This window comes from Rosa chinensis, chromosome 6 (genome assembly GCF_002994745.2).
Source record: "Rosa chinensis cultivar Old Blush chromosome 6, RchiOBHm-V2, whole genome shotgun sequence".
NCBI classification, from domain to species: domain Eukaryota; kingdom Viridiplantae; phylum Streptophyta; class Magnoliopsida; order Rosales; family Rosaceae; genus Rosa; species Rosa chinensis.
Genome location: NC_037093.1, coordinates 31150801 through 31167829, shown reverse-complemented (window position 1 = coordinate 31167829; position 17029 = coordinate 31150801).

Sequence of the window (17029 nt, the reverse complement as noted above, 5' to 3'; positions counted from 1 at the left end):
ACATGAAGACATTAGGTCCTTACATTTTGCCTCTATGGGGTTATGACGTTTTTGTATGCCTTGGTGGATTTCTAGAAGTCTCTCTACATCAACAAGAGCTCTACTAGGTTTTCAGGATACTTTATCAAAATTTCTTACCTATCGTTTCTTAAAACCTTGAGCCTTGACCCTATTATAACCCTTTATTAAGACCTTTTTGATCCTTAAGATGGGACAGTCTTTGACCCTATTATAACCCTTTATTATGGCTTGGGTCCATTTGTGCAAGTAATTGATATCTTTCATGTGATCTTTGAAAAATTATATTCACAAAGTACTTTTCGTTTCTTATATATTGAGCTATTTAATTACCTCATAATATTTTCTCTCACATATACTTGAGTGATTATAAGCTTTTAAGTATTGCCATAAATTTGAGAGAAGAAAGAGTAGATATATCTTGTGAAGATATGAATCATGCTTGTTCGAAATATGCGGAGCTCCATCCCATCACCATTGTTACAACCAAGTCCTACTTATGTATATGTGGATTATATGTTTGAATTAACTCTCGAATATCTAAATATTGGTTCTTGGTTGAGTGCTAATCTTATTGCCTTGAAAGTATGAGATTTCTAAGACAAAATTTTGAAAGGCAATAGAGTCATTGTTTGTTGTAACGTCTTTGTCTCTTCTTTCTTTAAGTTTTCGTTGAGTCTAAGTTTGTGTCTTTATTTTGATTTTGCTAAGAGACTAGCAAAAGCTAAGTGTGGGGGAATTTGATATGAGTATTTTAATGCGACGTTTTAATATTTAACTCCCCATATTTTGCTTATTTATTTTCTTTGCTCAATAATTTTTAATTAGCTTTTTAATTTAGTTTCTATTTTCTAGTTACATCGGAGAAAATGATAAGGAAATGAGCTTAAAGACACATGAGAAGGATGTGAGACGTTAGAAGTGACAAAGGCAAGGCACAAGAATGCAAAAAATGAGCTGAAATGAAAAAAAATGAAGTTTTCCTGGTCCAGCCAGGAAATCCTGATCCGACTAGGAAATCTTGGTCCGACTAGGAATCCTGAGTCAACTAGAAAACATGTTCGGAGAAATGAAGAAAAATGCAGAGTCTTAGTTGGACTAGGATTCCTACTCCTGCCAGGAAAAGGAATCCTAATGACACAAGGAGTCCCAGTTGAACTAGGAAAGCAAAAGAAGATTCCAGAAGGTTCAAGAATATTTCATGTGAAAAGTCCTTGTTTGACTAGGAGTCCTGAAGACATAAGGAATCCTGATGGGGCTAGGAAACTTGAGAGCACATGGAGAAAAAATGCACAAAAGGCCAAATCAGGAAATTTGCCTGCTCAAGTTAAACAACTTCAACATATCATTGAAAGCAGCTAAGAAAGAACTAGATGATGATATTTATATTGATGGAAAGCCTCGAATGTCTAGTTTCCAGATCTTTTTACGGCTTATCAATATCATTTTTTTAGAAAAAGTTATGGCCGATTTAGTAGAGGAATGTGAAGCTGCACGTGAATCAGACTTTTAATGGGAATTTCTGTTTTGAGGCCCAAATCACATCGGGAAGCCCATAGCAGGAATTTCTGCTTCATATTTCAGATAATATTGCACATGGGATGTCCTAGAGGCTTCCAAAAGAGTTTGCCATCATCCTTGGAGAGTTTTAAGGGATTACAACATGCAGAAAGGATGGAAACAAGTCCAGACGCGTTGCTTGTTGCTCACACCCCTTTTTGGACGAATTTTAGGGGATAAAATAAGAAAATATTCATGTTAATTCTGCAAAAATAATGTCCCTAAAATCAAGGTGCTATTTTGATGGTTTCTTATTGGCTGGATGACACAGGAATGATGACATGGAATTATTTGATTGGCTAATGCTGTGTGAATCAATCAGATAATTCCTAGAAATTAAAAGAAGGATCCAGAAGCCTTAGACATCTCCTATATATAGATGCACCTTGGAAGCCTCATTCATTCATTCTTTTCTCAATGCCAAAAATTCTCTCCATTTTCTAGTCTTCAGAGTTCAGTGTCTTCAAGCAAAGAGGAGAAGAAGAAGAAGCCTCCCAAGCCGCCATCCTTCCACCTTGTGCTGTGCTATTGAAGCGTTGCTTTTAAGATTCAAGATCAACGTCTCAAGCTCTTTATCATTCATTCCATTCATGGTGTAATTCCATCTTATTCCTTGTAACCTATTTTGGTTTTCTTTGTTTGATTTCGTATGTACCATGAATTCAAATTAACATATATGTTAAGGACAAAGTTTAAAGCCCGTCTTTATGATTTGAATAAAGTTTCAATTTCTATAGTTGTGTTATCTATGTCAATTTTGTGGGTTTTCTCAATTGATTTTGCATGATTGAAATCTTTTATGTGTTAATCTTGATTGGTTCGAAACTTTTAGGATTTGCATGTAATTTGTGCTAGATTTAGGTTAACAATTCACCTAATAGTTTTGTAAACTTAACTCAAAAGTAGTAAAGGCTTTGGATAAAAGTTGAAATCAATTAAGAAGGATTGCAAATAGATGAACTTTTTCATATTAGGTTGTGCACTTTGGTTGACATCCTTTCATTGTCCTTCATGCGTTCAATGTGTTTTTGATTAGCTAGCTTTTTGGGCTATGAAATCAAGTTCAATATAATTGATTTAGGTGCTTTCACTTAGATTAAATATTCAAGGAAAGTAAATTATGAGAAATCGTTGGTTTATTAACGTTTCACATGGTCAACTTCTTTCTCATGACATTGAAAATCTACTATAGGATTTGTAATTGGATTTCGTGCATATGGATGTGGTTTTGATATTTGTTCCTTGTGTTCCATCCTTATATATATGTTTTTACAATTTCTTTGTTTCATTTATTTTAATTTTTAATTTTATAATCCTAAAACCCCCTAATTTCGATCTCATGTAATTTTGTTTATTTTTGTAAATAATAATACAGACTTTTTATTAATTCTTTATTTGTTGATGCAATTACAGGTATACCCCCAATCCCCAGCTTGAATGATTCCTATTTACCATATACTAACGATGACATTTTACAGAGTTAAATTGTGTGCTACTTATAGCATATCAGGTGATGGCAACATACTTCTTCACTAAATCAGCTGAGACCCTAGACCCCGTCAACGTTAACAAAGATCAAGCAACCTCTAGATCATGAGCATTAATATTTGCTCCATCTGTGGGAAACCTTTGATCAAAAGGCTTCTCACTCATCACTACAGTGACTAACGAAGACGAGGTAGCCTCTCAACCCCAAGTCATCAACCGTGTGCGCATTGGAATTCAAAACACCGCTGATGAAAAACGTCATGTCGTCACTCCCAAAAATGCTTTGCTCTAGTCTACAGTTGAGAATGCACCAAGCAGGAGTTGACAATGTGTACCTAGTCAAGATCATGAGGCCAAGCTAGAGATAGGGTTGCGGCCCTACACCAAGCAAATAGAGAACAAGAGCAAGAACGCAAAGCAAAGGGAGCAGCTCAACGACAAGTTGCCGAGCTATTAACAAAGTTTGATGAGCTGAAAAGGGCACTAGGAGCAAACGATCACCCTCCGACAAGTGTGTACTCACAGAGCGCAATCCTAGACCCCAACGTCATATAAGAAGTAGGCGTGAGGCCTGAAATTCGAGTCATACAGATGAAGCTACATCGCACTGAAGGCTAGCCAACAAGCAAGTTGCGGACTCACACCCTAACACCTTTAGCTGGCTAGCGACAAATCAAGTTCTATTACATTAATACCGCTCGTTATTAACCATGCTCATTCCCACCCTACTGTTGACTTACACTTTGCTTGTCCTCAAGTAAAAACATAAACTAAACTAGCACAAACAAACTAAAAGGCTCGCTTACATCCTTGGGATTTTACCATTTTCCCTTAGAAAACCATGACTTAGTGGATTGACTTTCAATTAAGCAAGCTTAGAAACCAAATTTTCAAAATGCAAAGCTAGTAATTGGATGGAAAGTCATGCTCAACATAATATATAGAATGCATATGCCTTGCATGCCACCATAAATGATTCACATGGGATTAACTTGAACCACATTTGTCTAACCATCAAACTCACATGGATATCACTCATTTTCACTCAAGTGTTTAATGGTTAGTGTTTGCACTAAAAAACAATTCAATTGACATGCTTTCCATAGGCTTGCTCTTCCATCTTTTCTCTACATGATCATTGCATAAGTTCTCTTGGATCACAAGGTCTTTTATTTAGGTTGTAATGGGGTTTAGGTGAGGGGTTAAAGAAATGAAGGGAAAGGAAATTACAAATTCTAAGCCTCCTAATAAGCAATTCTTTTGTTGAGCTTCTTTTTCACTAAGACTCTAGGTGCTTTGTAAAACCTTCTTTTTTCTTTTCACAACCCCAAAAACTAAAGGACTACTAAAAACTATTATTCCCCCTTTTGTGCAACCCACACTCTTTTTGTATTTTTTTTTCACTCACAACAATTTTTCTATTTTCTTTTCTTTTGGTGACCCTAGTCCATATTGACTTTGAATAATTCTTTTGATATTTTGAACATGTTTCTAGGGTCACCTTTTTCTTTTCATGGCTACAACTCGTAGCTCTCACTCTCACAATATCCTACCCACCTCACACTTATTCTTTTTTAATTCCTCAAACCCATTTACAAGCACCAAACTAATAATAGGACTCACATTGCTTACCACTTGGCCTAGAAAGGGTAGGAAAAGTGTACAAGTTTAAAAAGGGTAGACATTTGTGGTGGTGAAGAAATGAAAAGGCTAACACAATTTACTTAGGCTCAAATTGGCTTACTAATAGATTTTCTTTTTGAATGACAAAAGCTATTTGGCCATGGTGGATTCCTAATGTCTTGGTCTTCCCCAATAAAACTCATGCTTTTGATATAAAGTCTCGAAAGATTTAGAGCAAGTTCTAGATTACATGCACAATGAAAGAACTAGTGCATTTTGACTATGTATGCACTCTCTTAGGCTCAAAACCTCACATAATTAGGCATAGATAGTTTTAACAAATTTAGTCCTCATCTTTCCCACATGAATGCATCTAAAATGTGATAGGCGATTTGAGTTTGAATGCATGAGAGCACAAAACGCCAAATCTATTTATTAAATAAGCATTGATCTTCAATCGCTAAATATGATCAAAATCGACCTATCCAATTAGACAAAAGTTCGATTTCATCATCGGGTTATTTCGTTTAAGGAACCACGCAAGCAAGCCAAAAATTTTTTGCATTTTTCAAAAATTTTCAATTTTTATGAATTTTTCAATAAGGGTAACAAATGAAGAAAAGGATAAGGAATGTAATTACTTAGCCTTAACACCTCGCACTTAAATCACACATTGTCCTCAATGTGCTGTTATGAACACTTGTGAATCATGTGCAAAGCATAGGACCAAATAAAAACTTCCTAATGCTAGTCAACATAATTTATTAACAAACTAAACATTGGCTTAATAAGCACCTCACACTTAAAACATCATATAGTCCTTAATGTATAATGAAGCTATTAAGATCTTATCAATGTTTTGGGGAGCATGCATCATAAAAGGCCAAGACTAGCATCAAAACAATTAAACTAACTACAAGGAAAAAGAGATAAGATAGCCACCTCACACTTGAACTTTGGATAATCCTTTCAATAAAAGCTAAATCTTTTGTGTCTTATCCATTGACCAAGGGTGAAATATCTATCCAAACCTCTTGAAGCCACAAATTTATTAACATAAAAACACATAAACGCAACTAATCACGCTTAGGAAAGATAATAGTGAGAGATTAGAAAGCGCAAACTCTTTGAAGGTCCTCCGATTAGCTACATAATGCATGTCATGCTGTCGACCACTTCACCCTTCCAAACTCTTAAGCTTCATCTTGGTTTATTTTGTCTTCGTCTTGGAGTCCGCCAATCCGGGTTTAAGTTTAAGGACATTAACAAGGTCCATAATGCCTCAACTTAAAACTTTAACTACTTCTAGAAAATTAGAATTTGTAATTAGAAAAGCAAAAGGGAAAAGAAATCCAAATTTGGGTGTTGTCTAACACTCAACAGTTCGGTAAGTCCTCATGAAATACGACTAGGTAAGAGTAGGAAGAGATTTTGGTGGAGCCGAAGCTCACTTGATTACACTTCTCTCATTCAAATTTTACCTAGAAATCGTATCCAATTAGATGAGCCTACTTGTGAAGAGTGAATAAACTCGACGTTACAAAGATGGAATCCTAATCCTATTTACTTAAAAACTACAAGCTCTAATCAAATTCCAATTGAAAAGAAATAAGTCGAGGCACTATTTATTTAAATAACAAATTTTAAATAAGTAACAAAAAGGTGAAATTGCACAAGTAACAAGCAAATAGCAAATAGGCAAGACTATCTTACTAATTTCAATATGCTCAATTTAGTCTTTTTCCTACCATAATTTACAAATTTACTTACCCAAAGTACTTATAGCAATTTTGAAAATTAAACTACCACACAAAAACTACCAAATAATTAAAGAAAAAAAAAAGTAAAGGTAGACTACAAAAATTGGGTTCTCTAGTCCCACGGCAACCTAATAGGGATTGAGTTTTACCTCAATCCCCGGCAACGGCGCCAAAAACTTGTTGGAGACATCATTGAGTGTGAAAATATGTGCAAATTTGTGTATGATGTGCCCTACTCCCAAGTATAGGAGATCAAGTTTTAGTAAAGGGAAAGTGAGAGTATCGTACCCAAGGGATTGAGTAACTCTACCCTAACTAGATCACCGTGAAAAGAAACCTATAAAGAACATGCAAAGTCTACCTTTTTACAAGTTCAATAGTTTTGGCCATTTGGAAGCCTAACTACCAATAGTGATATCAACAATGGATAGTAGTGAATCGGCTTTTGAATTAATTTTAACTATATTAAAATTAAAGTGCAAATAAAGCAAAATAAACTAACAAAGTGTAAGAGGTTTGATCAAATGAGATAAAAGGGGTTGTAAGGCATCACACCTAACCTCCTTTGTGCAAATTCTAAGTAACCAAATCTAACATGCTCATGCCAAGATGGAATCCCCCTCGGTTCTCTGGATTATCGAGTAACCAAGAAATAATTATACTAGAGAATGTATTGAAGCTACCCCTTGATTATCGGACATAACTCTCCTACAATCCTTTTAGTTTCTACCCATTCCTTGATTATCGGACACAAGTAGACCTATGTAGATGCAAGTTAAGATCCCTTGATTATCGGACACCTAAGCCACATCCACATGATAAACTCAATTGAAAGGACCCAAGCAACCTTATTTGATTATCACAAGATTACCATTTCTACATTTGCAACATGCTTAAGTTTACTAAGTTTGTCAAGCCTAGCATACTTCCATGAAATTATCAACATTTACAAACCTTAGGTGACAAGTCTAAGAAGCATAAATGATGAACAATTAAACTAGCAAAGTAAAAATTCATGGCTTGAGCAATATTAAATTTAATTACATAGTTTGTACACAATACCCCTAGCCCCAAATTTATTCTACTCACAACTCATAGTTCCATAAATTAAAGCCATAAACTTGTAAAGCATCAAGTTAGGAGAGAAAATAGTAGATAAATGAAGGAATACCCACGGGTTTGGTTCCAAAAAGAACCAAACTTTTGGAACCAAACCATACCACTAAGAACACTTTCTACCCTCCAAGATGCAAAATAAGGTGAGAAATGTTTCCTAGCATGGTATTTTTGGTTTCTAATAAGAGAAAGGAACCAAAAACACCATGCAACTCCACAAAGTCTCTTAGAAGTATGATAAGCAAGACTCGAATATATGAAACTAGAGTTGTGTTTGATCAAAAGTGTATAGATACTTCGGTTTTGGTAAGGAAAAACCAAGAACCCAAGAAGCTATACACCTATCTCTACACAAAACTAAGAAACTATGAACTAAAGCTATGAAACTAAGAGAAATGTGTGAAGAGATGTGTGAGAAAGTGAGAGGAGAACATGAAAAACGTCCACCATGAGGGGAGGGTGTTTTTATAGGCCAAGAGTGATGAATGGAGGGTGGAGATCAAAGGAAATGAAGGGCTAGAAGTAAAGAACAAATGTGTAAGCACAAAATGTAGATCTAATCTTTAACTCCACATGAAAATGACTTAGGAAGCCCATAGATATTTTGGTGGAGGAGATGAAGTAAGGGTAATAGGGTCATTAGGAGACAAATGCGTAAGATGTAAGAGGAGGACCATTTGTCATCCTCCAAATTTTGAATTTTAAAATAACCTACACCTAAAGTCTTTCCATCTAAACTCTCTAACCCTAATCAACAGCTGTTCCAGGCCCTCCACACATGTCCTTGGCTGGAAATGGTTGGAAATTCGGCATTGACCTCCATTGACCCATTTTTTTGTCTGTTTGCGCACTTTCTTCCTTCAATTGAATCTCCACCTAGACTTCAGAATTGGCCTTCGATTTCTTCATACCAAATGTTCCTCCATGAGTGTAGATCATCCTGGTAAAATTTCAGAGCTTATTTCACCATGGTGTGGCCGGAAATTCTGTCGGAATCAGTACAGGTCCGGTTTTACAGTTTTCGTATTTTAGTCAGAAAGTTGGATCGATCTTTTGACAGCCTTCCACTCAGAACTAGCTCTTTCACTCTTCATAAGAAATTATCCTTAGGATGTCTAAAATAGATCTGAAAATTTTCAACTCATTTGGATTTCATTTGGTCAGTCTGCCGCTCCTCCTTCCTTGCCTAGCTCGGTTTCTCCTTGCCGGAGCAGGAAAATGTCCTAAGATTGACTTTTTATTGCACTTCCAAGCTTTTCCATTATTTCCTAGCATGATAAGAAAAAACATAATAAATAGATATAAATGGACACAAAGGTTAAGCGTAAGTACAAGATTAGGGGAATAATTACTAGGTAATTATGGACCTAACATTGACACAACATCCCTGATCCTCGAAAGCACCCCAACGCGCGAGCGTCAACTCCACTTTTTTCTGCCCACCTTGGCACATTCATGTATAGAATTCTACAAATAGTGAGACAATATTGTCAAATACCCCAAAGACAGCCAAATATTGTAGTCTGGCAGAACCCTTTGTGCACATGGATATCTTCAAGAAGATCACAAATAACAAGGGCTTCAATGATGTGTAGGTGAATGAACGACATGCTCGTCAAGAGTGTAAAAGCTAGTGGATAGGTAGCAAAGTTGAGCATCATCTTTGCCATCTTCCTAGCATATGGCATGCGCTTCAACCCTGCGAAGTGCTTCTTTGGCGTCACCACCAGTAAATTTTTGGGGTACATCGTTAGTGAGTGAAGTGTTGAAGCCAATCTAGACAAAGTGCAAGCTATCATCAACATGAAATTACCAGTCAAGAAAGTAAACATACAGCACATTCAGGGGCGAATAACCACTCTTTCTCGTTTCATCTCCAAACTCACATATAGATGCTTGCCACTCTTCAAGGCAATGAAACGCTCATACTGTAGGGAGGTTGACTGAATGCTAGACTGCGAGGAGGAATTCCAAAATCTCTAGAAGTACTTAGCGCACTTTTATCCATTCTAGTACCCAGCGAGGTGATATATATCTACTTGGTTGTCTCCGCGTCATCAATAAGTTGGGCAATTTGGCGCAGGGAGAAAGCAAAAGAGATCTTAGTATTTTACGCGGGTAGGGGAATGAGTGGCACAAAGACAAGATATATTCCACTCAAAAAGATGGCGCTATCGCTTATCGTTGCCACTAGATGCTTACGACAATACTTTCAAACTCACAAAATCCATGTCTTAACTAATCAACCACTTAAGCAAGTAATGTAGAGTTATGAGCACTCAAGACGACTTAGTAAATGGGCCAGCAAATTCAGTGAGTTTGACTTTGAATACAAGCCAATAACCGCGATGAATGGTCAGGTAGTTGCTGACTTCATAGTAGAGTTCACGGAAAGACAAGGGGAGGATACACACCCAACAGGTGACGTGAGCATAGAAGGCTTGATAGATGACACCACCATGGTAGCTACCCCAGTTAATGCCACCCTAATGACTAGCCCAGAGCAGTCAAATTGGAATTTTCACATTGATGACTCATCGTGAGCTAAAGCAAGTGGAGCTGGCATCATCCTTAGGGACTAAATGTAGAGCATGCACTCAAGCTCAACTTCAAAGCATCTAACTACATGGCGGAATATGAAGCACTACTAGCTGGCTTACTCCTCGCCATCGATTATGGGGTAGAGAGCATCAACATCTTTAGTGGTTCATAATTGGTCGTTAATTCGGTTAACGGCAGATTCCAAGGAAAGCATAGATATTGGGCAAAGCTTGCCTTTTTTCATCGTGATTCTTAAATTGACTCCCAAGAAACCCAATTAGACTAGGTTTCCTTCACTGTTGAAATTCACAGAGTCTTCTAGATTCTTCTTGTACATTCTTGAGTCATCTTGAACCCACATGGTCTCTTAGTGCTCTCAGGTATCCTATCCTCATAAGGACTCCTCATGTCATTAGGACTCCCAGTCAAACAAGGACTCTTTGATTGAAATATTTTCTAGATGTTTCCGGAACCTTCTCGAGCTTTCCTTGTTCAACAGGGACTTTTTGTATCATTAGGATTCTTTTTCCTGGCAAGAGTCAGTTTCCTAGTCCAACTAGGACTCTGCATTTTCCGCTATTATAGTAGTGTTGTTTCCTAGTTGTGAGATTCCTTTTCTCAGTAGAATTGGGAATACTTCATTTCCTGCTCATTTCTGCATCCCTTGTGCCTTCTGATTGTCATTTCCAACGTCTCACATGCTTCTCATGTGCCTTTTAAGCTCATTTCCTTGTCATGTGCTACAATATACCTAGAAAATAGAAACTAAATTAAAAGGATAATGTAAAGGAAATAACTTAGCAAAATATGAGGAGTTCACTATTAAATGTCACTGTTTACCTAAATTTTTCAAGGCCAAAGTGCAAACAGGTGGTTTGGGCTCAAAAGACATTTTTTTTCCTAGGATGGCGGTTCAAAGGCCGCAGCTAGTTAATAATCGAGGATAAATGGTTGCGGCAAAAGCAAGGACGGGGGTTGAATGAAGCGGTATATTGAACCATGGTTAAATGACCATGGAGTAATGAGCTTGAAAATGTGCCAAACGTTGAGAGACATCAGCAACATTAGGCAAGAAGCGAATAGAGCGCACCTTGTCAAATGAGCCCGTAACATTGACATTTAGTCCCTTAACCACTCGGTAGCTATGTCGAAGCTCAAGGGACTAGGGGGGGGGGGGCTCTCTTTTGAACCTAAATTTGAAAAGGCCCACGTGACAGACATATGGGTTGAGCCCACAAAGTATTTTTGCTTACTTGGCCCACACCCTAGCTATTTTCGTGAATTCAATGAATGAAGTGCATTGGGACCACGGTTGAATGGCCGCGGCATAATGAATGACTGCAGTTGAATACTGCGACTTAATGAATGATTATGATTGAATGGTGCAGATATCTCCCACTAAAATGGCTAGTTTGCTATGTCACCAAGCATAACTAACCCTCTCTTAGTGGGTCCACAAGCCATGACGGGACCCAATCGCGATATACATCTCGTACCCTGACATCTAGCTACCCCGTGGTAGTCGGAAGCCGCTAAGAGCTTGCCAGGAAGGTGACTTCCTGGCCTTGTCAAGATGCCTTCACAACATGCTTTCTAGATTAGAATAGTTATTTTTGCATCTCACATTGAAAAACAAGTAAAGGAAGGAGCCTCGTTTTCCTATAAAAGGAGACTCCTTCCCACTTACTCAACCATTTTTTCTATTACATCTTGTAATTTTCTTGGGCCGCAAAGCCCAAATACATAGTAAAGCTTCATGTGGATGTAGTCTCTATCCTTTTCTCTAATGTTAACTAGACCCCTCGGTTGTAAAGTTAACATTGACTCCGTTTGTGGGAAGCCGATACAAAAGGCTTCATCACTTACTACCCGTTAAGTTAGCTTAACAAATCATAATTTTCTTTTTTCTTTTTTAGTCATGTCTTTGGTGTCCAGTCACTTGGCCTTCCTCGACTTGCTTCGTCAATCAAGGCCCACATACAATATTATCCCATTATTGGAGGTAAAGACTAAAAAGGAAAAATATAAATAAAAAATTATTTTTTGGGTACCAATTTCCTCTGGACACCTAAAATTTACTTTGGGCACCAGATCCTCTCCTTCTTGACGCGTTAAACGACACCAGGTTCTCCGCTAAGAACCATATGTAAGAACTAACAATCACGACGCACCACATTTGCTTCTCTCTCATCAGTTTTGCTTGATGCAACGCCAAGCAATCATATAAGCCTTGATGCACGCAGTGCCAACATTAACAAACAGTGGTAGCAACCTAGCACACCAGCACGAACTCCTCCTAGTAAGGCCCTCCTGCCCGCCAGCATGCCCAGGCATAGCGCTGACACGCCAGCAGCAGCAACAGTCTGCCAAGGACAGTTCGTCAAGCAAGCACCGCCAAGCTCTGAAGGCCCAGAAATATACTCTAGGCACCCAACAAACTTCTTGGCTCGTCGCTCAGCCTCCGCCAAGAGTTCACACAGCCAAACACACTTCGCTAACCGCCAACCTCCAGCAGAAGGCCCAATTGACGCTTGTCCGGTCGCTAGCCTAGTGTATACAAAACGCAAGCACACCAAGAAGTAATTGAATTCCCACCAAGCACCAGCCTTCAATTTTGGCTTAGGGATTCAGGCTTCGAGTATCCGTAGCAGTCAAAGCCTCTGACAAAGCTAAGTTACCTTTAACTTAACATTAACGCGGTTGTTAACCATCAATCTAGGCAGCCTTATGGTCACTGCCCGACACTTGGCCTCCTCTTTGATGCACCTCCTATGCTCATGATAGTCCTGACGCAGTAGCACAATCTTGACGCTGCGCACAATCTTGACACATTGCACACCAAAATATTCTCTACACAAGAAGCTTGCAGCATCCAGCATTCACAATTCTCACTTGAGCACCGGCTACATTGAGTACCTGCCTAGGCATCAGATCATGATTCTGGGGTGACACAATAGCACCTTCTTCACTGGGGCTCCAAACCTCATGCCTCTACTACGGTCAGAGCAGAAAACTATTATAACGAAAAAGCTATGTTTTTCACCTCTCACTTATTCCTTTTGATACGCTAAAAGCAAGTGCGCAATTTAACCCTGAAAAATGTCATCGTTAGTATATGGTAAATATAGATCGTTCAAACCAGGGATTGAGGGTACACCTGTAATTGTAAAACAAGAATTATTATGAGTATAAAGTATGATATTTACGAAATATGTACAAAATAAATAAAGAATCAAAAGTGGATTTTAGGATTAGAAAATCAAAAATTAAAATGAAATAAAACAAAAGTATAAAATTCATATACAAGGTAAGGTGGACGTGAGGTACAAAGGATAAAACCAAACTCATATGATTGAATTCAATTACAACTCCTATAGTTGATTATCTATTTCATGAGAGAGAAATTGACCATGTGAAACATTAAAAGCAAACGATTTCCCATATTTTACGTTCCTTGATTAATTAATCTAAGTGAAAGCACCTAAATTAATCCTATCAAACATGCAATCATAGTCTAAAAAGTTAGCTAATCAAAACATGTTCAACGCAATAAGCACAAAGAAAGGATGTCAACTTGAGTGCACAACCTAGTATGAATAAGTTCATCTACTTGCAATCCTCCTCAATTGATTTCGACTTTTGTCCAAAGGCTTTACTACTTTCGATATAGGGTTACAAAACTATTAGGTGAATTGTTAACCTAAATTTAGCACCAATTACATGCAAATCCTAAAAGTTTCGAACCAATATAAGATAAACATATAAAACATTTCTATCATACAAATTCAATTGAGCAAACTCACATAAGGAACATAGATATCAACCATAGAGAAATTGCAATTTTATTCAAACATAGAGACGGGCTTTAAACTTTACCCTTAACGTATATGTTAACTAGAATTCATGGTTCTACGAATTCAAAACAAAGAAAACCAAAAGAGGTTACAAGGAAAAAGATTGAATTACACCGTGAAAAGAGTGGATGATGAGGAGCTTGAGACGTTGATCTTGAATCTTGAAAGCAAGGCTTCAATATCACAGCACAAGGTGGAAGAATGGCGGCTAGGGAGGCTCATGACTTTGTCTTCTTCTCCTCTTTACTTGAAGACACTGAACTTTGAAGACTAGAAAATGGAGAGAATTTTTGGCATTGAGAAAAAAATGAAAGAATGAATGAATGAGGCTTGCAGGGTGCATCTATATATAGGAGAAGTCTAGGGCTTTTGGATACTTCTTTTAATTTCTAGGAATTATCTGATTGATCCACACAGCATTAGCCAACAACCTTAAGGGACCTGAACTAGGTACCAATAAGGGGTTTAGGCCAATATTAACAAAAGCGACTTGTGATGCCCCGGAAATTCGTAATTATTTTCCAAGAATTTTCTGGAATTAATTTTATAACTATTGGACAGTTTCGTGGCTCGTGGATGGAGCGAAAGTGTTTCGGGCGAATAATTAATTGAAGAATATGGTTTTAGGGGGGTTGCCAAAGGTTGACTTTTTATTCGTTGGAATTCTCCAAAAACTTCCTTCACAAAAGTTGTAGAGCGCGTCGATATGAGTTCGTGGACATGTGGAATGCGGAAATCGGAGTTCGTATGAGAAAGTTATGGCCATTGGAAGGAATTTCCATTTTGGTATAAATAGAAGTTTCCCAAGTTGGAAACTTACTATTTTCATTACTTCCATTTTCGGAAGTTTACTTTCTCTCTCTCTTCTCTCTCGGCTGCACCTTCAGAATCGAAATAATCCTACTGACCCGACCCGGACCCAGTCGATCCGACTCGACTTTTCCGGCAAACTGCGGCGGTCTCCGGCTACGAAACTTTCCAGATAGGATCGTCTCCTCCGTTTGGTCATCCCTCTGGTGTCCTCTAGCGTCGATTCTCCTCCACGGCGGCGCTGCAAGGCAGTTCAGTTTGTGAATTTCAGACCCAGTCGGAATTCCTTGTTCCGACGTCGGCAAGGCTTCAAGTCTTCTTGGTTGAACTCAGAGCGGCCTCGTCGATCGATCCTTGGTGGTTGTTTGGATCGATTCACGTGAAACTTCAATCAACTCGGATTGGATTACTGTTCACGGCTTGTGAGGTAGTTTTCGACCCTTTATGCTTGTTTTCTGACTTCGAGCTAGTTATGAGAATTCACAAGCATGCTTAGATGAAGAACTTTGATGTTTGGAGTTTTGTGAAATAATGTGTTTTTGGTAGGCGGCGGTGCACCACCGTCTGTGGTGGCGTTCCGACGGTGTTCCGGCCACTTAAGGAACTGTTTTTGGTATTATATATGTTCTAATCGTTGATACGAGCATTTCGATATATAATATGCAAATTTTGAAGTTCGTATGGAATTGTTATGATTTTTGCAGTTTCATATCGATCGATTTATTCGATCCGTGAGGATTCGAGCGTCCGATCGACTTGTGGTTTGGCCACATCGATCATGGACAAATTCCGGGGACTTTGGGAGGTCTCGGATGTGGTTTCGCCTCATTTGGTGTCACCTTGGGAATTTTGGTTCGATTTAGGGTTTCGAACGTTATTCCTTGTGATTCGTTGACTGAATCAGAGCTGTAATTCCTTAGGTATGTGACGTAGTACTCGTTGGACGGCTATTTTGTGGATTGACTGCCTTGTTCTATATTGAAGACGCAGTGGGAGATTCAAGGTGAGTAATCTGACAAGGTTCATTAATGAATGAAATACATTTATCGTTTGGTGAGTAAATCTCACGATATGTGTTATGAGGAGGATCGATATTTGTTATGAGCAGGATCGATATGTGTTATGAGCAGGATCGATATTTGTTATGAGCAGGATCGATATTTGTTATGAATATGATCGATATTTGTTATGAACATGATTACGCTATTGTCTTGGAGTTATTAGGTTAACTACGACTATAGTTGGTATTAGTGGCATTTCTAAGTGGATGACTATGTGTGTGACAAGACCTGCCCCAGATTCCACCCTGGAATCCGAAGTGGCCCTGCGGGACCCACTTTTAAAGAAGGTTTACCAAAAATTTCGGCATAACCTCCCTTAAAAATGGACAACCCAAAACCTGTGGAAAACAAATTTCACTTCTAATAATCCACCCACAAACTCCTGGAGCCACCCTGCTCCCAACATTCAACCAACTCAAGCCCAAAATAATAATAGTTTAACAAATACTTCAAGTCTAAGAAACTCCAAGAATTTAGATACTACAATATCCAAAGTTAGGTCGTAGACCTCAAATATATTTCCATACAAGTCTGGGTCACAATTCCATAGTAATCAGAGCAATTCTAGGAACGTAAATTTAACATAGAGTACAGTAGGCTAAATAAATAACCTACAAAATATGATGACGGAAGCGGACGCAGTCACTATGGCTCACTCCAGAACACCGAGCAGCAACACTGAAAACTGGGCATTTGAAAACCGAAGGGCCCAGGGGAAAGTACATAAACACGTTAGCGTGAGTGGACAAAAATAAACAATTTCAAACAGAAGGGATTTTATACTTTCCAACATTTATTTCTTAAAAAAATTACCGATGCATCCAGTGATTAACGAAAATAAAACAAAAGGAGTTCCACTCATGAAAACCGACTAGCCCCGCTAGTCACATACAATTTAAAAGAAAAAGTTGGAACTCTGATACTCAAGGAAAAATAAGACCAGCCTCGCTGGTTACACGGAAATCGAGCTAGCCCCGCTAGCTTAAGTAGTAAAGTGAGTAGGGGAAGGCGATAGCCATACGAGTGAGCCTCCCAGGCTCGGGTGATAGCTTCCCAGGCTAAAATACTCCCATAACTCCCCTAATATACCCTTACGCCACTAAGTGTAGCGATAGGATACCGGGCTACAGAATTACTGTCACAGAGATAGTAACCCGCGCCACAAAGGCGGAAGGGCTACGGTGATCCCATCACCGCG